Below are 24,640 nucleotides of genomic sequence, written 5' to 3'. Positions count from 1 at the left end.
AAAGGCACATATTTTTACTTAACTGGGTACTGGCAGACAGCTGCCAGTACCCAAGATGGCGCCCATTAAGACAGAGGGGGAGGGTTAGAGAGCTGTTTGGTGGGGGATCAGTGAGGCTGGGAGCTAAGGGGGATCCTACACATCAGCATATGTAAATATGCTAAAAAACACACAAAAAAGCCCAAATATAGCTTTTATTTTAGTACTGGAAGAGTTTCTGCCAGTACTTAAGATGGCGGGGACAATTGTGGGGTGGGGGAGGGAAGAAAGCTGTTTGGGAGGGATCAGGGGGTGTCATGTTTCAGGTGGGAGGCTGAGCTCTACACTAAAGCTAAAATTAACCCTGCAAGCTCCCTACAAGCTACCTACATAATTAACCCCTTCACTGCTAGCCATAATACACGTGTGAAATGCAGCGGCATTTGGCGGCTTTCTAATTACCAAAAAGCAACGCCAAAGCCATATATGTCTGCTATTTCTGAACAAAGGGGATCCCAGAGAAGCATTTACAACCATTTGTGCCATAATTGCACAAGCTGTTTGTAAATAATTTCAGTGAGAAACCTAAAATTGTGAAAAATGTAATGTTTTTTTTTTTAAATTTGATCGCATTTGGCGGTGAAATGGTGGCATGAAATATACCAAAATGTGCCTAGATCAATACTTGGGGTTATCTACTACACTACACTAAAGCTAAAATTATCCCTAAAAGCTCCCTACATGCTCCCTAATTAACCCCTTCACTGCTGGGCATAATACACGTGTAGTGCGCAGTGGCATTTAGCAGCCTTCTAATTACTAAAAAGCAACGCCAAAGCCATATAAGTCTGTTAATTCTGAACAAAGGGGATCCCAGAGAAGAATTTACAACCATTTATGCTATAATTGCACAAGCTATTTGTAAATAATTTCAGTGAGAAACCTAAAGTTTGTGAAAAAATTAGTAAAAAAGTGAACGATTTTTTTTATTTAATCGCATTTGGCGGTGAAATGGTGGCATGAAATATACCAAAATTGGCCTAGATCAATACTTTGGGTTGTCTTCTAAAACAAAATATATACATGTCAATAGATATTCAGAGATTCTTGAAAGATATCAGTGTTCCAATGTAACTAGCGCTAATTTTGAAAAAAAAGTGGTTTGGAAATAGCAAAGTGCTACTTGTATTTATGGCCCTATAACTTACAAAAAAAGCAAAGAACATGTAAACATTGGGTATTTCTAAACTCAGGACAAAATTTAGAAACTATTTAGCATGGGAGTTTTTTGGTGGTTGTAGATGAGTAACAGATTTTGGGGGTCAAAGTTAGAAAAAGTGTGTTTTTTCCATTTTTTCCTCATATTTTATAAAACATTTTTATAGTAAATTATAAGATATGATGAAAATAATGGTATCTTTAGAAAGTCCATTTAATGGCGAGAAAAACGGTATATAATATGTGTGGGTACAGTAAATGAGTAAGAAGAAAATTACAGCTAAACACAAACACTGCAGAAATGTAAAAATAGCCTTGGTCCCAAACGGACAGAAAAGTGCTGTGGTCATTAAGGGGTTAAAGCACAAGATAGCTGCAAAATGTTTAGTTTTCAGAATTATTGTCTACTGGTTGTTTGTTACATTAAAGTTGATTTAAAAAAAAAAAAGCAAACAAAAAAACCTTTGAGTGGAGGTCACATGATGTTTCCTGTCTATAGTGGAGCTCCAGTGTTTTGTTCTGTTGTTCCCCTCCCATTTACTTCCTGTGCAGCTGCTGCTGGGTGAGTGAGTCAGGCTGTGTGTATTGTGTGATAAAACGTTTTAGTCACTTTCTAGTCTTCTTAAAAAGTTTATAATTGTTATAAATGTTGTTCTTTTAGTGCATGTTATTCATCTGCTTGTGCCAGGCAATGGGTTACTAAGTGCTGTTTAACTCTTTGTATTAGTGAAGGGTTAACTCACACTGTGCAGCTCTCTGTGCTAGTGAAGGGTTAATACATACTGTGCTGCTCTCTGTGCTAGTGAAGGGTTAATACACACTGTGCTACTCTGTGCTAGTGAAGGGTTAATACACACTGTGCTGCTCTCTGTGCTAGTGAAGGGTTAATACACACTGTGCAGCTCTCTGTGCTAGTGAAGGGGTTAATACACACTGTGCTGCTCTCTGTGCTAGTGAAGGGGTTAATACACACTGTGCAGCTCTCTGTGCTAGTGAAGGGTTAATACACACTGTGCTGCTCTCTGTGCTAGTGAAGGGGTTAATACACACTGTGCAGCTCTCTGTGCTAGTGAAGGGGTTAATACACACTGTGCAGCTCTCTGTGCTAGTGAAGGGGTTAATACACACTGTGCAGCTCTCTGTGCTAGTGAAGGGGTTAATACACACTGTGCAGCTCTCTGTGCTAGTGAAGGGTTAATACACACTGTGCTGCTCTCTGTGCTAGTGAAGGGTTAATACACACTGCTGCTCTCTGTGCTAGTGAAGGGTTAATACACACTGTGCAGCTCTCTGTGCTAGTGAAGGGTTAATACACACTGTGCTGCTCTCTGTGCTAGTGAAGGGTTAATACACACTGTGCCGCTCTCTGTGCTAGTGAAGGGTTAATACACACTGTGCTGCTCTCTGTGCTAGTGAAGGGTTAATACACACTGTGCAGCTCTCTGTGCTAGTGAAGGGTTAATACACACTGTGCTGCTCACTGTGCTAGTGAAGGGTTAATACACACTGTTCTGCTCTCTGTGCTAGTGAAGGGTTAATACATACTGTTCTGCTCTCTGTGCTAGTGAAGGGTTAATACACACTGTGCTGCTCTCTGTGCTAGTGAAGGGTTAATACACACTGTGCAGCTCTCTGTGCTAGTGAATGGTTAATACACACTGTGCTGCTCTCTGTGCTAGTGAAGGGTTAATACACACTGTGCTGCTCTCTGTGCTAGTGAAGGGTTAATACACACTGTGCTGCTCTCTGTGCTAGTGAAGGGTCAATACACACTGTGCTGCTCTCTGTGCTAGTGAAGGGTCAATACACACTGTGCTGCTCTCTGTGCTAGTGAAGGGTTAATACACACTGTGCTGCTCTCTGTGCTAGTGAAGGGTTAATACACACTGTGCTGTTCTCTGTGCTAGTGAAGGGTTAATACACACTGTGCTAGTGAAGGGTTAATACACACTGTGCTGCTCTCTGTGCTAGTGAATGATTAATACACACTGTGCTGCTCTCTGTGTTAGTGAAGGGTTAATACACACTGTGCTGTTCTCTGTGCTAGTGAAGGGTTAATACACACTGTGCTGTTCTCTGTGCTAGTGAAGGGTTAATACACACTGTGCTGCTCTCTGTGCTAGTGAAGGGTTAATACACACTGTGCTGTTCTCTGTGCTAGTGAAGGGTTAATACACACTGTGCTGTTCTCTGTGCTAGTGAAGGGTTAATACACACCGTGCTGCTCTCTGTGCTAGTGAAGGGTTAATACACACTGTGCAGCTCTCTGTGCTAGTGAAGGGTTAATACACACTGTGCTGCACTCTGTGCTAGTGAAAGGTTAATACACACTGTGCTGCTCTCTGTGCTAGTGAAGGGTTAATACTCATTGTGCTGCTCTCTGTGCTAGTGAAGGGTTAATATGCACTGTGCTGCTCTCTGTGCTAGTGAAGGGTTAATATGCACTGTGCTGCTCTCTGTGCTAGTGAAGGGTTAATACACACTGTGCAGCTCTCTGTGCTAGTGAAGGGTTAACTCACACTGTGCAGCTCTCTGTGCTAGTGAAGGGTTAATACACACTGTGCTGCTCTCTGTGCTAGTAAAGAGTTAATACACACTGTGCTGCTCTCTGTGCTAGTGAAGGGTTAATACACACTGTGCTGCTCTCTGTGCTAGTGAAGGGTTAATACACACTGTACTGCTCTCTGTGCTAGTGAAGGGTTAAGACACACTGTGCTGCTCTCTGTGCTAGTGAATGGGTTAATACACTCTGTGCTAGTGAAGGGTTAATACATACTGTGTGGCTCTCTGTTCCAGTGAAGGGTTAATACACACTGTGCCCCCAAACCGAACATTATCAGCCCTGCTTTATCGAGGGGCGCCCGGTAACTAGCGCAGAGGGGCGCCCGGTCATAGTTTGCCTTATTTGTAGGAGCCAGTCTGACCTTGTTACAGAGTAGACAAAGTGTCACTGCTGTTTTGTTAGCAACACTTGTATTGTTTTACTTGATCTTATCACCCCTGCTCAGACTAACTAGGGGCAGATGTGTAGCAGGGTCAGTTTTAAAGGGACATTAAACCTAAAATATTTCTTCATTTTTTTTAATATACAGAAATAAACCTTAAAAAGCTAATTTTCATAAATTTTTTACTTTGCAGTTGGTACAAAAAAGCAATTGTAAACACATTAAGGGAAAAACTATTTTACAGTATACTGTCCCTTTAAACTAAATACAGAACTACACAATGTAATTTAGAGCTGCAATAACTAATCAGTATAATCGATAATAATAGATTATTAAAATAGTTGTCAGCGAATCTCATAATCGATTAGTTGGTCTGTGCACAGCACCAACTGCTTCACTCCAGTGATGCTAATTTAGCCCATGCTCAGTATTTAGTGTCATTGGCTGTTATATGTGATCAGGTACAGACAATACATTGTGTCTAATAGCACCTTATGTCATTTACTGCCTCTGTGCTCTATACTCCCCTATACATTATCCTTCCCTATCTCCCTTCTTACCTTATCTACCCCACCTTCCCCAGCACCTATTCCTTCCAGTTACACAACACCTTGTGCTGATTGTCATATTCTCCCTATTTGTGTATTCTCAGATAATATTGTGGTTTGTTTTATATTCTGTCCCCAGAGGCAGAACTTTTATTCACTTTCTGCGATGAGATTTTTTTAGTGAAAAACTTTCTGCAGGTCATTTTTAACTAAAATAAAATTTTAAATTAGGCATTTCTGTGATGACATCTCAGATCACTGTATGTTCTGCCTTGGGGTTCTGTCTGTTATTTACTGTTTGTTTTATATCTCTTGTTACTTTACTGGTCTGTGTTTTATTAATATCTCTCTGTTTCCTCTTGTCATGTGTATGTATATGTGAATATATATAACACATTAGCAAAAACTTTACTTTAACCCCTTAAAGGGACATTAAACCCAAAAAAATTATTTCATGATTCCGATAGAAAATACAATTTTAAACAACATTCCAATTTAGTTCTATTATCTAATTTGCATCATTCTTTAGATATCTTTTGTTAAATAAATAACAGTGTACATGGGTAAACCAATCACATGAGACATCTATGTGCAGCCAACAATCAGAAGCTACTGAGCCTATCTAGATATGTTTTTCAGGAAATAATATCAAGATAATGAAGCAAATTATATAATAGAAGTAAATTAGAAAGTTGTTTAAAATGGTATTCTCCATCTGAATCATGAAATAAAAAATGTGGGTTTAGTGTCCCTTTAAGGACCGGTCATTTCAGACTAAATCTTCCCCAAAAGACCAGAGCATTTTTGCCATAACTACATTTAAACAGAAATAGAGCCTTGTTTTTTATTTTTTTATTTACCTATATAAAACTATATTTCTTTTATGTAATTAGCAAGAGTCCATGAGCTAGTGACGTATGGGATATACATTCCTACCAGGAGGGGCAAAGTTTCCCATACCTTAAAATGCCTATAAATACACCCCTCACCACACCCACAATTCAGTTTTACAAACTTTGCCTCCTATGGAGGTGGTGAAGTAAGTTTGTGCTAGATTCTACGTTGATATGCGCTCCGCAGCAGGTTGGAGCCCGGTTTTCCTCTCAGCGTGCAGTGAATGTCAGAGGGATGTGAGGAGAGTATTGCCTATTTGAATACAATGGTCTTCCTCTAGGGGATCTATTTCATAGGTTCTCTGTTATCGGTCGTAGAGATTCATCTCTTACCTCCCTTTTCAGATCGACGATATACTCTTATTTATATACCATTACCTCTGCTGATTCTCGTTTCAGTACTGGTTTGGCTTTCTACAAACATGTAGATGAGTGTCCTGGGGTAAGTAAATCTTATTTTCTGTGACACTCTAAGCTATGGTTGGGCACTTTGTTTATAAAGTTCTAAATATATGTATTCAAACATTTATTTGCCTTGACTCAGAATGTTCAACATTCCTTATTTTCAGACAGTCAGTTTCATATTTGGGATAATGCACTTGAATCAATTATTTTTCTTACCTTTAAAAATGTGACTTTTTTTCCCTGTGGGCTGTTAGGCTCGCGGGGGCTGAAAATGCTTCATTTTATTGCGTCATTCTTGGCGCAGACTTTTTTGCCGCAAAAAATCTTTTCTGTTTCCGGCGTCATACGTGTCGCCGGAAGTTGCGTCATTTTTAACGTTCTTTTGCGCCAAAGATGTCGGCGTTCCGGATGTGGCGTAATTTTTGGCGCCAAAAAGCATTTAGGCGCCAAATAATGTGGGCGTCTTATTTGGCGCTAAAAAATATGGGCGTCGCTTTTGTCTCCACATTATTTAAGTCTCATTTTTTCTTTGCTTCTGGTTGCTAGAAGCTTGTTCATTGGCATTTTTTCCCATTCCTGAAACTGTCATTTAAGGAATTTGATCAATTTTGCTTTATATGTTGTTTTTTCTCTTACATATTGCAAGATGTCTCACGTTGCATCTGAGTCAGAAGATACTTCAGGAAAATCGCTGTCTGGTGCTGGAACTACCAAAGCTAAGTGTATCTGCTGTAAACTTTTGGTAGCTATTCCTCCAGCTGTTGTTTGTATTAATTGTCATGACAAACTTGTTAATGCAGATAATATTTCCTTTAGTAATGTACCATTACCTGTTGCAGTTCCATCAACATCTAATGTTCAGAATGTTCCTGATAACATAAGAGATTTTGTTTCTGAATCCATCAAGAAGGCTATGTCTGTTATTCCTCCTTCTAGTAAACATAAAAAATATTTTAAAACTTCTCTTTATACAGATGAATTTTTAAATGAACATCATCATTCTGATTCTGATGACTCTTCTGGTTCAGAGGATTCTGTCTCAGAGATTGATGCTGATAAATCTTCATATTTATTTAAAATGGAATTTATTTGTTCTTTACTTAAAGAAGTACTAATTGCTTTAGAAATTGAGGATTCTGGTCCTCTTGATACTAATTCTAAACGTTTAGATAAGGTCTTTAAATCTCCTGTGGTTATTCCAGAAGTTTTTCCTGTTCCTAGTGCTATTTCTGAAGTAATTTCCAGAGAATGGGATAAATTGGGTAATTCATTTACTCCTTCTAAACGTTTTAAGCAATTATATCCTGTGCCGTCTGACAGATTAGAATTTTGGGACAAAATCCCTAGAGTTGATGGGGCTATTTCTACCCTTGCTAAACGTACTACTATTCCTACGTCAGATGGTACTTCGTTTAAGGATCCTTTAGATAGGAAAATTGAATCCTTTCTAAGAAAAGCTTATCTGTGTTCAGGTAATCTTCTTAGACCTGCTATATCATTGGCTGATGTTGCTGCAGCTTCAACTTTTTGGTTGGAAACTTTAGCGCAACAAGTAACAGATCATGATTCTCATAATAATATTCTTCTTCTTCAACATGCTAATAATTTTATCTGTGATGCCATTTTTGATATTATCAGAGTTGATGTCAGGTTTATGTCTCTAGCTATTTTAGCTAGAAGAGCTTTATGGCTTAAAACTTGGAATGCTGATATGGCTTCTAAATCAACTCTACTTTCCATTTCTTTCCAGGGTAACAAATTATTTGGTTCTCAGTTGGATTCTATTATCTCAACTGTTACTGGTGGGAAAGGAACTTTTTTACCACAGGATAAAAAATCTAAGGGTAAAAACAGGGCTAATAATCGTTTTCGTTCCTTTCGTTTCAACAAAGAACAAAAGCCTGATCCTTCATCCTCAGGAGCAGTTTCAGTTTGGAAACCATCTCCAGTCTGGAATAAATCCAAGCCTTCTAGAAAAGCAAAGCCAGCTTCTAAGTCCACATGAAGGTGCGGCCCTCATTCCAGCTCAGCTGGTAGGGGGCAGGTTACGTTTTTTCAAAGAAATTTGGATCAATTCTGTTCACAATCTTTGGATTCAGAACATTGTTTCAGAAGGGTACAGAATTGGTTTCAAGATGAGACCTCCTGCAAAGAGATTTTTTCTTTCCCGTGTCCCAGTAAATCCAGTGAAAGCTCAAGCATTTCTGAATTGTGTTTCAGATCTAGAGTTGGCTGGAGTAATTATGCCAGTTCCAGTTCTGGAACAGGGGATGGGGTTTTATTCAAATCTCTTCATTGTACCAAAGAAGGAGAATTCCTTCAGACCAGTTCTGGATCTAAAAATATTGAATCGTTATGTAAGGATACCAACGTTCAAAATGGTAACTGTAAGGACTATCTTTTCTTTTGTTCAGCAAGGGCATTATATGTCCACAATAGATTTACAGGATGCATATCTGCATATTCCGATTCATCCAGATCATTATCAGTTCCTGAGATTCTCTTTTCTGGACAAGCATTACCAGTTTGTGGCTCTGCCGTTTGGCCTAGCTACAGCTCCAAGAATTTTTACAAAGGTTCTCGGTGCCCTTCTGTCTGTAATCAGAGAACAGGGTATTGTGGTATTTCCTTATTTGGACGATATCTTGGTACTTGCTCAGTCTTTACATTTAGCAGAATCTCATACGAATCGACTTGTGTTGTTTCTTCAAGATCATGGTTGGAGGATCAATTCACTAAAAAGTTCATTGATTCCTCAGACAAGGGTAACCTTTCTGGGTTTCCAGATAGATTCAGTGTCCATGACTCTGTCTTTGACAGACAAGAGACGTCTAAAATTGATTTCAGCTTGTCGAAACCTTCAGTCACAATCATTCCCTTCGGTAGCCTTATGCATGGAAATTCTAGGTCTTATGACTGCTGCATCGGACGCGATCCCCTTTGCTCGTTTTCACATGCGACCTCTTCAGCTCTGTATGCTGAATCAATGGTGCAGGGATTACACAAAGATATCTCAATTAATATCTTTAAAACCGATTGTACGACACTCTCTAACGTGGTGGACAGATCACCATCGTTTAATTCAGGGGGCTTCTTTTGTGCTTCCGACCTGGACTGTAATTTCAACAGATGCAAGTCTCACAGGTTGGGGAGCTGTGTGGGGATCTCTGACGGCACAAGGAGTTTGGGAATCTCAGGAGGTGAGATTACCGATCAATATTTTGGAACTCCGTGCAATTTTCAGAGCTCTTCAGTCTTGGCCTCTTCTGAAGAGAGAATCGTTCATTTGTTTTCAGACAGACAATGTCACAACTGTGGCATACATCAATCATCAAGGAGGGACTCACAGTCCTCTGGCTATGAAAGAAGTATCTCGAATTCTGGTTTGGACGGAATCCAGCTCCTGTCTAATCTCTGCGGTTCATATCCCAGGTATAGACAATTGGGAAGCGGATTATCTCAGTCACCAAACGTTGCATCCAGGCGAATGGTCTCTTCACCCAGAGGTATTTCTTCAGATTGTTCAAATGTGGGAGCTTCCAGAAATAGATCTGATGGCGTCTCATCTAAACAAGAAACTTCCCAGGTATCTGTCCAGATCCCGGGATCCTCAGGCGGAAGCAGTGGATGCATTATCACTTCCTTGGAAGTATCATCCTGCCTATATCTTTCCGCCTCTAGTTCTTCTTCCAAGAGTAATCTCCAAGATTCTGAAGGAATGCTCGTTTGTTCTGCTGATAGCTCCGGAATGGCCTCACAGGTTTTGGTATGCGGATCTTGTCCGGATGGCCTCTTGCCATCCGTGGACTCTTCCGCTAAGACCAGACCTTCTGTCGCAAGGTCCTTTTTTCCATCAGGATCTCAAATCCTTAAATTTAAAGGTATGGAGATTGAACGCTTGATTCTTGGTCAAAGAGGTTTCTCTGACTCTGTGATTAATACTATGTTACAGGCTCGTAAATCTGTATCCAGAGAGATATATTATAGAGTCTGGAAGACTTATATTTCTTGGTGTCTTTCTCATCATTTTTCTTGGCATTCTTTTAGAATTCCGAGAATTTTACAGTTTCTTCAGGATGGTTTAGATAAAGGTTTATCCACAAGTTCTTTGAAAGGACAAATCTCTGCTCTTTCTGTTCTTTTTCACAGAAAGATTGCTAATCTTCCTGATATTCATTGTTTTGTACAAGCTTTGGTTCGTATAAAACCTGTCATTAAGTCAATTTCTCCTCCTTGGAGTTTGAATTTGGTTCTGGGGGCTCTTCAAGCTCCTCCGTTTGAACCTATGCATTCATTGGACATTAAATTACTTTCTTGGAAAGTTTTGTTCCTTTTGGCGATCTCTTCTGCCAGAAGAGTCTCTGAATTATCTGCTCTTTCTTGTGAGTCTCCTTTTCTGATTTTTCATCAGGATAAGGCGGTGTTGCGAACTTCTTTTGAATTTTTACCTAAAGTTGTGAATTCCAACAACATTAGTAGAGAAATTGTGGTTCCTTCATTATGTCCTAATCCTAAGAATTCTAAGGAGAAATCGTTGCATTCTTTGGATGTTGTTAGAGCTTTGAAATATTATGTTGAAGCTACTAAGTCTTTCCGAAAGACTTCTAGTCTATTTGTTATCTTTTCCGGTTCTAGAAAAGGCCAGAAAGCTTCTGCCATTTCTTTGGCATCTTGGTTGAAATCTTTAATTCATCATGCCTATGTCGAGTCGGGTAAAACTCCGCCTCAAAGGATTACAGCTCATTCTACTAGGTCAGTTTCTACTTCCTGGGCGTTTAGGAATGAAGCTTCGGTTGATCAGATTTGCAAAGCAGCAACTTGGTCCTCTTTGCATACTTTTACTAAATTCTACCATTTTGATGTATTTTCTTCTTCTGAAGCAGTTTTTGGTAGAAAAGTACTTCAGGCAGCGGTTTCAGTTTGAATCTTCTGTTTATGTTTTTCATTAAACTTTATTTTGGGTGTGGATTATTTTCAGCAGGAATTGGCTGTCTTTATTTTATCCCTCCCTCTCTAGTGACTCTTGCGTGGAAAGATCCACATCTTGGGTAGTCATTATCCCATACGTCACTAGCTCATGGACTCTTGCTAATTACATGAAAGAAAACATAATTTATGTAAGAACTTACCTGATAAATTAATTTCTTTCATATTAGCAAGAGTCCATGAGGCCCGCCCTTTTTTGTGGTGGTTATGATTTTTTTGTATAAAGCACAATTATTCCAATTCCTTATTTTATATGCTTTCGCACTTTTTTCTTATCACCCCACTTCTTGGCTATTCGTTAAACTGAATTGTGGGTGTGGTGAGGGTTGTATTTATAGGCATTTTAAGGTTTGGGAAACTTTGCCCCTCCTGGTAGGAATGTATATCCCATACGTCACTAGCTCATGGACTCTTGCTAATATGAAAGAAATGAATTTATCAGGTAAGTTCTTACATAAATTATGTTATTTTTAGTAGACAACCCAAAGTATTGATCTAGGCCCATTTCGGTATAGTAAATGCAACCAGTTCACAGCCAAATGTGATCAAATAAAAAACTTTTTCACAAAGTTTGGGATTCTCCCTAAAATTATCTACATAGCGCTTGTGCAATCATAGCATAAATGGTTATAAAAGTTTATTTGGATTCCCTTTTGTTCAAAAATAGCAAACAGACATGGTCATTGCTTTTTGGTAATTAGAAGAAAGTGAATTGCTGCTGGGCACCACGCTTACTATTCCCAGCAGTGAAGGGGTTAACCGGGTAGCTTGTAAGGTTAAGTTTAGCTTTAGTGTAGAAATTGCTCTCCCGCCTGATACTTCCCACCCCATGACCCCTCTCAAACAGCTCTGTTTGCTCCTCTCCCCCCACTGGTCGCCCCATCTAAGGTACTAGCAGACAGTTCGCAGTTTTAGACCATTTTTGTATTTATTATTTTCTTCAGTGTATGATTACCCCCTTACCTTCCCACCTCCCTGATCCCTCCCAAAAAGCTCTCCAGCCCTCCACCTTTTAAATAATTTCTGCCATCTTAGGTAAGAAACCCAAAATGGTTTTTCATTATTTAAATAGAACAGATAATTTTAAACAACTTTCCACTATACTTCTATTATGATATTGGCTTCATTATCTAGGTATCCTTTATTGAAGCAGCAGCAATGCACTACTGGGAGCTAGCTGAGCACATAAGGTGAACCAATGTCAAGAGGCTTGTATGTGCCACTAATCAGCAGCTAGCGCACCATAGTGCATTATAAGCTTTGCCACAAAGGTCCCCAAGGAAATAAAGCAGATTTGATAATAGACGGAAATTGTAGAGTTGTTTTAATTTGAATCATAAAAGTGTAATTGTGACTTTGCTGTCCCTTTAATTTGTTTCTAATGACTTGTTTTACCGGTGTATAAAATAGTGTATGGGAAATTTCACCTTTTAGCTTTAGTTTTTATGTGAAATAACTGTTTGCTGTTTGTAATTTATTTTCATTATTAAATTGTACACAGCCTTTAAATGACCTGAGACAGCGGCTCCTACTTAACATATGCAGGAGTTTACATTATATACAAATATGAGTCTGTTATTGGCTGATAGCTGTCACATGGTACAGAGGCAGAAAATAATATCAGGAAAAATAATCTACTGATCTTTTGAAATTCACATTTTATATTTTATAGTCTTTTTTTAAATGGACTGAGCTTGCCAGGAGACCATAACTCATGATGTTTTTACTCTATTTAAACAGGCTTCCTTTCCTTATCTCTAACCAATATACCAATTGAAATGAACATTTTAGTGCCTATCTCTCCCACACCCTATTGCAGTTTGATTTAAGACAACTCAGTATTGACCAAGGACTGGGGGTGGAGCACATGACAAAATGTCTGACAGTGAGAATTAGTAGGAAGAAAAAATACCAATACTGCAGGATCCATATATTTAAACAACTGATATTTAATATTTATTTCAGGAGAAAATATTGTTTCATATAAATGAAAGAAAACAAAGAATATAATATATTTGTAACGTTGTGATATGGCCCCACTTAAAGGGCCATAATACCCAAATGTTTAAACACTTGAAAGTGATGCAGCATAGCTGTAAAAAGCTGACTAGAAAATATCTCCTGAACATCTCTATGTAAAAAAGAAAGATATTTTACCTCAAAAGTTCCTCAGTAGCCACCTCCCATTGTAAAGGATTTCTAAGCAGCATATTAGTATGTCTGTCCTGGGACATCTTAGGGAATGAGCATCGTGAACTCTCATATTATTTCACCAATCAGGTAAAGGAAGCTTACTATGAAATCTCATGAGAGTTAAGTCAAATCTCATGAGATCACAGTAAGAGTTCATAACCTCAGCACTGCTGATGCTGATTGGCTGCTGTTCATTTCTTCATTATTTTTTTATTTTTACCTGCAGCTGGGAGCAGGTGAAGTATAACTTTTTACACAGAACTAACTCTGCTGAGCTGAGGAAATTGTGAGGTAAAATATCTTCCTTTTTTACATAGAGATGCTCAGGTGATATTTTCCTGTCAGCTTTTTACAGTTATACTGCATCAGTTTCAAATGATTTAGCATATGAGTATTATGTCCCTTTAAATAGATTTTCTACCATTATGTTGTATAGATCTGGAAGATTAATATTTAAGGGTAATTATATTAGAGAATGAACAATATAAAGATTTTAAATCCTGTTCACAGTAATATTCATGTAACTAAGGTAGATATAATGACAGCTGGCATCATTTTGTAAACTTCCATATGGAGTTACTCTGGCCAGATGCTTTTTTACATTTTGTTTAATCAACGTCTGCATTTCTTTTATGGATAGACTTCTGATTCAGGAATTGCAAATCATCAAAAGAAATCTGGGGCGCAAAGATATTTTATCCCAAAATTTTATTCCTATTCCGCTGATTTACCTCACCTTTTATTATAGATATTTTTATAATACTCAAAATGTATTAATATTTCTAGTATTTGTATATCTTACACCTTGATTTTTTTTATTGCCTCAATCATATTATTATTCTGTTTAGTTCTAATAATCCTAGAAAGATCTTGGGCAGACTTTACAAATTGGTCAGTATAACGTGCTCAAACATCTCAATCTAAAACAAAAAGATAAAAAATAAATGTACAAATGATTCACAAAGTGAAACAAAATAACATAAATGTGAACGCGTAAATTAAACTAAAAAGTTCATTCAATAGTGGAAGAATTTGTCCTTACCTACAAGTGTTCTCTGCTTTTTTACTAAGGGGTTACATTTTTTAGCTAAATTCAGTTAACATCATACCAACCCTACACAATACCAAACTTACATATATGCAACGGGGGGAGGGGTTGCTTTATGAAATAAGTAAATAAATAACTTTAATACTGCATCGCTGGCAAGATGATCTTGTCCTAATTAACCCTCTAAGGGGTGTAGCCGCTCTGGGAATGAGGATGCCCTCATTCCGCTTACGTCTCGGCCCAAGGAAGATCGACCAGCGAGCTAACCTATCCCTAGCCCCTCGTGACTAGGGTCCTGAACGCCCGCTGTACTTTCCTTCTATGATGCTACCGGCTAATTGGAATTTTATGCCACACCCCTTTCCGCAACACTTGGGAAAGCATGCCACCATGCAGACCCCCAACCTAACAATTTAGGGCTAAAGGAGTGTCCAACACTTGATAGTCAACTGTCCCCCAGCCAAAAGACTGTTATTTCAGAAGGGAGACCCCATACTACCAATTAGCGCCTTTGAGCTTACAAAGGTCCACATGACTGTAGCCCCTCGCCAAAGGAAACTAAGCCAGCTGCCTTAGATCTGCACACCTCCATCTGCTTCAGAACCTGTAAAGGAACCACAACGAACAACAATAAAACAGGGAGGGCTGGGAGGGAAGAAAAGAAACAGGTTAGTGGTTTTACTTTCAGTTCTGCAGCTCTATTATCGGCTCTGAATCTTCTCCTCCTCCTAAAGCTCCCTCCCCCCTGCCCTGCAGGGAACACTTCCTTTTAACACAATCCCATTTTCTCCTTCCTTTAAAAAAATTAACCCTTAAATTGTTACATCCCTAAATAGGTCCTCCACTTTCCTAAGGGTTTTTTTTTTTTAGCTAAATTCAGTCAACATAATACCAACCCTACACAATACCAAACTTACAATAAAGACACAACACTCAGGGTTGGGAGAAAAAAAAAACCTCCCCAGCGGGGGGAGGGGTTGCTTTATTAAATAGGTAAATAAATAACTTTAATAATGCATAGCTACCCAGCTGGCAAGATGATCTTGTCCTAATTAACCCTCTAAAGGGTGTGGTCGCCCTGGGAATGAGGACGCTCTCATTCCGCCTATGTCTCAGCCCAAGGAAGATCGACCAGCGAGCCGACCTATCCCTAGCCCCTCATGACTAGGGTCCTGAATGCCCGCTGTTTTTTCCTTCTATGATGCTACCGGCCAATTGGAATTTTATACCAAACCCCTTTCCGCCACCAAAAAGAGGACAAGGTACTCTTGCCCCACTAAACATAACCTGAAGCCAGGACCTGCCTAATATTTCCCAGGAACAAATCAGTACCTCTATCGGACAAATGCACCTGATCCTTCCTGAACAGTCCAGCATGATCAATACGAATATTGTAATGCATAACTACCTTCCCCCCCTGAAGCCAGCACCTCCTTACTGACATCCCTATTTAGTTTCCTCTTCACTTGGGAACCCTTTAGGAGAATAAAATGAGGCCTGCCCCATCTCCTTCTGGCTTCAGCAACCTGCTCGTGCAGATGTGACCACAACATGTCCCTCCTACCCAACCACCTAATTGACACTTTGTCAGCCAGTAATCTTAACTGCTGACCTCCTGTCTGGGATGCTGCCCAAATGGCTCCCTCAGATTTTTCCTCTTACCCCCTAACCTACGCACTCCCTTCAAAGCCGCCCTGTCTTACAATCTTCTAGTGACATCCTCTACCCCATGCAGTTTAGAGAAAAAATGCCGCTGCCTTACCTCCTATAGCACCATTGGATAACCTGCCATTTATATTGAACCCAACCAAGTAATGAACAACTGCACAAAAGGTGTACTCCAAGTAGTATCAAAGAGCTTTAAAAAGGTACCCCACTGCCTACCAAGACCTAGGTGCTAGCGAACCCTTCCACAGCCTTACCGCAGCTCCCCAGAACTCACCACCTGCCAGAGATATGTTGGACACCCGTTACCCCGGACCTCTGCCTTTGGTGCTAGTTCCCTAAACTTATCCCACTTAAACCGAGAAAGAGCATCTGCGATCTCATTCTGAACCCCTGGGACATGTCTAGCGCTGAACACAATGTCATGCCTCAAACATCTAAGCACTAACTGCCTTAGAACATTCACCACAGGTGGAGAACTAGCAGAAAGCCCATTAATGGCATAAACCACGCTTTGATTGTCGCACCAAAAAACTACCACTCTTTTCTGTAACTTTTCCCACCATAGCTCAACAGCAACTAAGATAGGGAATAACTCCAAGAGGGTCAAATTCCTAACTAAACCTGCACTGCTCCAATCCTGCGGCCAAGGTGAAGAATACCACATGCCGTCAAAATACGCCCCAAAACCTGCACTACCCGCAGCGTCCGTGTACAGGTGTAACTCTAATGGAAACCGGAGAAGTCCTCCAGATCCTAATCCCATTAAAGTCTTTCAAAAATTACAACCATACACGCAAATCAGCAATGATTGCCTTAGATAACATGATACGTGCCCCCGGGTTGGTTAAACCCCTTGTAGCGGCCTCCATCCTATGGTTAAATATCTTACCCATAGGCATGACTCTAGTAGGAAAATTTAGTGTACCCAACAATGATTGAAACTCTCTTAAGGTAGCATGATCTGTCTCCAGGAAAACCGAAATGGACGCAGTGGCAGCCCAAATTTTTTCCAGCAGAAGTCTACACTCCTTAGCCACTGTATCCAACTTGATGCCCAGGAAAACAAGACATGTAGCTGGACCCTCCGTTTTCTCACTAGCTAAAGGAACCCCAAACTCTGCCAACAGAGATGGCATCGTCCCTAAGAGGTAAGCACATTCGCCAGACCCTGCAGCCCCTAAGAACAGAAAGTCATCCAGATAATGAGCCACCTGACCGAGGCTAGACCTGCGTACCACTGCCCAATGAAGAAATGAACTAAAACGTTCAAAATATGCACAAGAGATGGCACATCCTATCGGCAGGCACGGTTTACATAGTACCGTCCCCCAGCCCTGCAACCCATCAAATGAAAACTATCTGGATGTGTCGGTAGAAGCTGAAATGCAGATTCGATGTCTACTTTAGCCATCTCTGTCTCCACCCCTAAACTCTGTACAATAGCTAATGCCGATTCAAACGATTGATAGGCCACTGACATGTCAGCCTCATCAAACGTTCACCGAATTCCTTTTCGGGTGTGATGGATGCTAAATGAGTCTGAACTTCCCCAGTTCTTTCTTGGGCACAATGCCCAATGGGGACACCACTAAATTCTCAAGCGGAGGGGACAAAAAAGGGCCCGCCACTCTACCTAATCTAACCTCCTTATCTATCTTCTCTTGCAAGGCTTCCGGAAATTGGTATGTCGATTTTAAATTGCGAACCGCAAATGGGGGACAAACTAACTTTTTAACTGGTATTCTAAAACCATAAGCTAAACCTACCTGCAAAAAATCCGCCATCTCCCTATCCGGGTAATCCCTAAGTGCCCTGAAGATTGCCCCGAGTTTCATTGGCGCGTGAACCCTTTCCCACAAAACGCTGCTAGTGTGTTGTGTAAGTGCAAGCTCACCGTTTCCAGATGCCGATACCACTCCGACTGCCGTCGCCCCGGTCTGCGAGGATCCGGATGCACCCACCATTACCTGCTCTCCAGCCGTTGGTCTGCCTTTTGACGCCCTGCCAGCATCCACTCCGCCATCCTGCGCACTTTCCGCAGTGTTGGGAACCTGTGACACAAAAGGAAAAGTAGGAGCAACGTAGGGAGAAACAAGCTGCCCTGAGGACTCCCCAGCCGTACCCCTGAGCATCATAGTCCCTGTAGTATGCCCCCCTGAAATATGCCTAGATATCAATCTTTTCCTCAGACTTGCCATCAGATCTCAACTGACCCCCCATGCACTGGTGTCCCAAAAAGCCCTAATGGCCCCTTAATTGCAGTATGACCCTTCTTACTGTTCTTTTTAGGCTTATGTACTCCTTTTTTAGTTACCTTCCCCTTGCTCATAGCACTTCCCCTACGAGTGAAGGACACCCCGCTGCCTCCTGTGGCTCCACCTACCTGATTGATACAGACCGCAGGGACCTGATGACCCAGGGCCTCAAAGATAACTGCAGATGCTCCTGCCCCAGACATCGCCGCAGAGAAATTGGCCTGCGTAGACGGTCCCAAGATGGCGACCGGAAGTGCTGTGGGCAGGGCTAGAGCGGGCGCACGTGCGCAGCTGCACAGAGAAAGAAGCTGGATCCCCACATGGAGCCTCAATAATAGGAGCGCATGGCCTACCTTGCATTCCCCTCTGACCAGACACACAAGTGGGGGATGGTGATTCCCTGACACTCCCCGTAGAGAAAAGCATCTTCGGGGAGTACAGTAGCTGATCCGCCACTGATTGGGGAGCAACAGCCGGATTCCAACTAGGAACCGGCTGCCCCACTAAACCTAACAACTGAGAGGCATTAGACAGGGACAGAGAGGAAACAGTAGGGACAGATAATATCACAGAAGAGGGGAAAAGAGAGGGGGGGGGTGATGAGACACAAGAGGTGAAGAGGAAGAAACGGAAACATTAGGAAACAGAAGGGGAGGGAAAAACAGGGCCAGGAGCAGGGACAGGAAGAGAAATAGAATAAGAAGGGAAAAAAGCAGTAGAAAACACAGAGCACACAGGAACAGAAACAGCTTGAGAGACAGGAAAGTTAGAAACTACAGAAACCACCATAGTAGAGAGAGGGATATCACCACTAGCAGTAACCCCAGGCTTTTTCTTTCTTGCAGGGGCATCCTCTTCCTCAACGAATCTTCGTGGGGCCTTCGCAGAACGCTTGGACCTCTCCATGCTGAAACCTGCAAGACAAGAAACAGGTTAGTGGTTTTACTTTCAGTTCTGCAGCTCTATGATCAGCTCTGAATCTCCTCCTCCTCCTAACGCTCCCTCCCCCTGCCCTGCCCTGCAGGGAACACTTCCTTTTTAACACAATCCCATTTTCTCCTTCCTTTCAGAAAATGAACCCTTAAATTGTTACATCCCTAAATAGGTCTTCCACTTTCCAAAGTTACACTATTATTTTTTCCTCTCTTCCATTTTGAGGAATATATTGAAGAGCACTGTCCCAAGAGATCCCTCTAGGAATGGACATATCCTTCCACTATTGAATGAACTTTTTACTTTAACTCACGCTTTCACATTTATGTTAAATCAGAAAGATATTTACCTCAAAATATTCACACGCTACTGTAAAGATATTTTAGTCCCAGGACTTGCAAGGGAGTGCACATCTAGCATGTGCAGGCACATTCATGTTATTTCCCGATTCATTTTAAAATGCTGGCAAGTATAATATATTTTCATGAGATTTGTGTGTGGTGTTCCATTAATCTAACATACAAGCCTAGTGAATACACTTTCCAAACAGATTAACACTTAGTTTTTTAATGGCGAACCCCCCCCCACACCCACACACACATAGTTTGCCTTATTTGTAGGAGACAATTTGATCTTGTTACTGAGTAGACAAAGGGTTGTCACTGGTATTTTGTTAGTAACACTTGTATTGTTTTACATGATCTTATCACCCCTGCGCAGACTTACTAGGGGAAGACATGTAGCAGGGTCAGGTTTATGAAGCCTGTAGTGTGCACTTATAATTCTAATGATGGGAAAACCCACAATTTCCTTAGTTTAATCCCTTAAGGACCACAGCACTTTTCCATTTTCTTACCGTTTGGGACCAAGGCTATTGTTACATTTTTGCTATGTTTGTGTTTAGCTGTAATTTTCCTCTTACTCATTTACTGTACCCCCACATATTATATACTGATTTTCTCGCCATTAAATGGAGTTTCTAAAGATACCATTATTTTCATCAATAATTTACTATAAAAAAAGTATAAAATATAAGGAAAAAATTGAAAAAAAAAACACTTTTTCTAACTTTGACCCCCAAAATCTGTTACACATCTACAACCACCAAAAAACACCCATGCTTAATAGTTTCTAAATTTTGTCCTGAGTTTAGAAATACCCAAATGTTTCCATGTTCTTTGCTTTTTTTGCAAGTTATAGGGCAATAAATACAAGTAGCACTTTGCTATTTCCAAACCATTTCCCCCCCCCCCAAATTAGCGATAGTTAAATTGAAACACTGATATCTGTCAGGAATCCCTGAATATCCCTTGACATGTATATGAATTTTTTTAGAAGACAAGTAGAAAATTAGAAATAAAAAAGAGGGCGCCGCATAGCGTAATATTGTTGGATCTGAGTCAAAGTAGATACAATCAAAAGGCTTACCGAAAGGATATGCACCGTGCTGTGACCGGTGCTATCAGGCAGACTAGCACTCTCAGTGGTTAGCACACTGGTGAGTCAATGGTATGCTGCGTCTAGTCCAAGGCAGGTAAAACTCTGTGTGGCTCTGTTAAAGGTGAGCGTAAATCGTGAATGAAATGCGTGTGGACGGGCAAAAGTGTAGCACAAATGTGAAGCGGCGGCTCCTCTGGTCCTCGGAGTGAAGAGTCTGAAAATTAGAAATAAAAAAGAGGGCGCCACATTTTTAGAAGACAACCCAAAGTATTGATCTAGGCCCATTTTGGTATATTTCATGCCAAATGCGTTTAAATAAAAAAAATCGTTAACTTTGTCACAAACTTTTTCACAATTTTAGGTTTCTCACTGAAATTATTTACAAACAGTTAGTGCAATCATGGCACAAGTAATTGTAAATTCTTCTCTAGGATCCCCTTTGTTCAGAAATAGCAGACATATATGGCTTTGGCATTTCTTTTTGTTAATTAGAAGGTTGCAATATGCTGCTGCGCACCACACGTGTATTATGCCCAGCAGTTAAGGTGTTAGGTAGCTTGTAGGGTTAATTTTAGCTTTAGTGTAGAGATCAGCCTCCCACCTGACACATCCTGACCCCCCTCAAACAGCTCCCTTCCCTCCCCCACCCCACAATTGTCATCGCCATCTTAAGTACTGGCAGAGAGCAGGCACATCTAAGAGAGGGACAGAGGGTGCACATGGGGACAGAAGGGGGGAGGAGGGAGAGGATAGGGAGGAACCCACACCAGGGACATCACAGGGAGAAAGCCAAGTGTCCATGGAGGATGAGAGGCTGAGATGTCCCAACTTCTCATTTGCTGAAAAAGTTGCCCTTGTCCAGGCCATCATGGACAATTACAGTGACCTCTTCGGGCAGGAGAAGGGCAAAGGCATTGCCAAAAAGAGAAAAACGGCATGGTTGGTGCTAGAGGATGCCATCAACAGTGTGGCCCCCGCAGAGGAGGACTGCTGAGTGCCTTAAAAAACGTTAGAATGACTACAAGAGGCAGGTCAAAGAAAAGATGGGGCTGGCAGCTATGCACCAGAAGCGAACAGGAGGTGATACGCAGGTCCCTGAGTATCACAGCAATCCATGGACTTCCAGGGGCTCATGACTCAGGGGCTGCAACCACAGCACATCATGCTGGTGAGTAACATCCCACACACCAGTATTATATGTATTTGAGATATAACATCTTTTAATATCGCACATTCATGTACACAATGAGGAGCATGGTATTTGGCGTACTAACAAAAACATCTACAATTGTACTTGACATTACTGCTACTTAACACAATGAAATTCATGATATGAGGTGGCATAGTGCAATACTAACATGTCTCAGAGTAACACAAGTCACATGTAGAGTTTTCATTGAATGAACACATAACTATTGTATGAAACACATCCCTGTACATCCCTGTATACTGCTCATATTTAAATCAGAGAACAATTCACAATGTTCACATGCATGTTATAACGTTTGACATGAGAATCAGTATAGGCCCTAGCATGTATCAATGTACATTGTATGCCCACATGGCCATATATCTTACTGTATTAATCCCTCTCATCCTTTGACTCCTCCACAGAACCTCCTGTTACGATGATACAAATATCCATGCCACCACCACCACCACAGTATGCTCCTAGGCATGAGCATGGTTGGATGGCTTCAGTTGAGGACTTGGGACTGATGCCACCACCATTGCCATATGACCCCTGACAAGATTCCTGGCCAGAGGAATATCCTCCCTTTGGCTTTGAGGGGGAGCCAAGACAGCCACAAAGGGTCCATGTATTTACCCTCCCCCCACAACACAATCTCATGGCAGTCATGGATTTTACCCACAGACTATGTCACAAGAAGTGCCAATTGGACAGGCTGAGTGGTCACACACTGGTCATCAGTGGGACTATCAATCAACCATAAGAGCTCGACCATCCTCATCACTTGAACGAGCTCCACCATCCTCATCACTTGGATGAGCTCCACCATCTGCAGATGGAAATATAGCAGAAACTACAGCTGCACCTCAAGCACCATCAGATGCATCTGAACCTGCCCCAAAAGAACCATTGGTTGCAGCTGAACCTGCCCCACAAGAACCAGCAGATGTAGCTGAACCTGCCCCACAAGAACCAGCAGATGTAGCTGACCTTGCACCAGGAGATGCAGGTGACCCTGCCCCACAAGCAACTAGAAGCCCTGCTGCTCAAGAGCCTGTGGATGGATTGTATTCTCCCCTGGGTGAGGAATACATTGCACTCCAGAGGAGGCTCATAACAAGCACTGAGAGCATACAAAGAGGCCAAGAGAGGTTCTTCAGGAACCAAGAAAGGTTAATCAGGAGCCAAGATAGGATCCAACAATGTAGCATAGAGCTATACAGAGGGACATGGCAGCATCATTAAGTGCAAGTGTTCAAAACCAGTCACAGATAATGTGAATTCTGTCTGATATGCAGATGCAAATGGACAGTAGATGGAGAGAACAAAATCAACTCTTGGGTGTGTTGGTTGAGCACTTTACACACCAGCAGGACACTGTCTCAAGCATATCATCTGTGGCCAGCACACCAGCAGAAACACCAGAATCTTCTAAAACCAGGAGAACAAGGAAATCCAATACAGTCACCTCGGCTCTCTCATCCAAGAAGCCAAAAAAAATAAAATATTCTTTTAGTTCACCATAAACCTTGTCCTCAGTTATTTACCATATAATTGTCATCAACATCCATGTGAGGTGTGTTTTATTACACTAATATTGTTAAAACATATAATATGACCTGTGTGGAAATGGCAATAAAAACAGGTAATATAATGTTTATGACATATTTTTGTACTATAACTCACATCCACAATAGTTGTTTATGAAGGGTACATATAGTAATATTCACTTCTAAGATGTAAATCAATGTATCTCACATCCAATATAAATTGACACATGGGTATATATAATAGTGTAATAACACAGGCAGGTATCTCCTAGTAGTCTTAACAGCGTAAGGAGGGAACAAACAAAGTTCATCAAAATAAAGTTCAAATACAGGCCATGTCGCAAAGTGTCCACAACGTATGAGGCTATGACAGACCAAGCATATCAGCTTACCCTATTGCAGTAGTACAAAAGTCGATCTATAGAAACGGACTCACCGGGCTCACTCGATTCCTGCAGTATTTAACTTGCATCAAATGCCCTGCCGGAGCGTAGTGTTCTGTGTCTCACACTAACGCTTCCAAGTTGTGATCTCCTCTGACGTCACTGGGGGCGCGTCTGTACAGATCCTCTGTGTGTGGTCAGTTAGATGGGATGTAACTGCCCCTTTGTCAATAATCCTCCAATAGGATAACTTCCCTTGTGATGGTGTCGGGGGTGTGTAGGTCCCACTTCTCCGTGATTGGGCCGTATCTGGTTGGCTCCTATACCTCATCGCCTGGAGCTGTATCAGTGATCCAGTATCATCACTGGCTGTGCTCACTAGGTAGGGCAAGCATAATAGAAGTACAGAGTAAAGGGGCACCAGCCAGGAGATGGAGTTTAAAATAAACACTGTAAGTGTACTTATGTGCAAATTAAAATATCCATTGACCAATAGGAGGCAGCTTAGGGTTTTGTAAGAATTTCCTAGGGCAAAGTTTGCCAGCTTCGATTACGGCTCTAAGCCAAAACGCGTCAGCTGTTTGCTTTGCTGACCTCCCTATTTTACTATATGGCCTGGTATCCTGGCTTTTTTAATGAGTGTTTCAATAAAATTTGTTTATTTTAAACTCCATCTCCTGGCTGGTGCCCTATTTGAAACAAGAAGGTTTTCTTTGGACTTGACTGTTCCTTTATATATTTTGGCATCAATGCCAAGCTGTGTTGACATTAGAATAAATTACACTCCCAGTGGGTTCTAAAGAGATAAAGGTAATACAATTATGATTTCCCATTGTTCTCTCCAAGTATTGGTGATTGTTTTAAGAACAAATATAAAGTAAAGAAGCAAGTATATGTACACAATGTGATAAAGTAATGAGATCTGATTATACCTACAAGCTCAATCCATTTGATTAGGTTGTGGCTTCAAAATAGAAATTCAGCTATTTCAAATACACAAATAA

At 41.0% G+C, this 24,640-nt stretch overlaps 1 long non-coding RNA gene and 1 pseudogene across 1 annotated transcript; both read left to right on the top strand.

The window, feature by feature from the left end:
• Positions 1-24,640, top strand: part of LOC128659972 (zinc finger protein 585A-like) — a 211,305-nt pseudogene that overhangs the window by 126,271 nt on the left and 60,394 nt on the right.
• LOC128659974 (uncharacterized) lies at positions 1,733-23,230 on the top strand. Its single transcript, XR_008402493.1, has 4 exons — positions 1,733-1,759; positions 18,984-19,070; positions 19,209-21,679; positions 22,126-23,230. It is a non-coding gene; the product is annotated as an uncharacterized LOC128659974 (long non-coding RNA).

The sequence above is a fragment of the Bombina bombina genome, chromosome 5 (assembly GCF_027579735.1).
Source record: "Bombina bombina isolate aBomBom1 chromosome 5, aBomBom1.pri, whole genome shotgun sequence".
Classification (NCBI taxonomy): Eukaryota; Metazoa; Chordata; class Amphibia; order Anura; family Bombinatoridae; genus Bombina; species Bombina bombina.
This window is presented reverse-complemented; position numbering and strand designations above follow the sequence as displayed.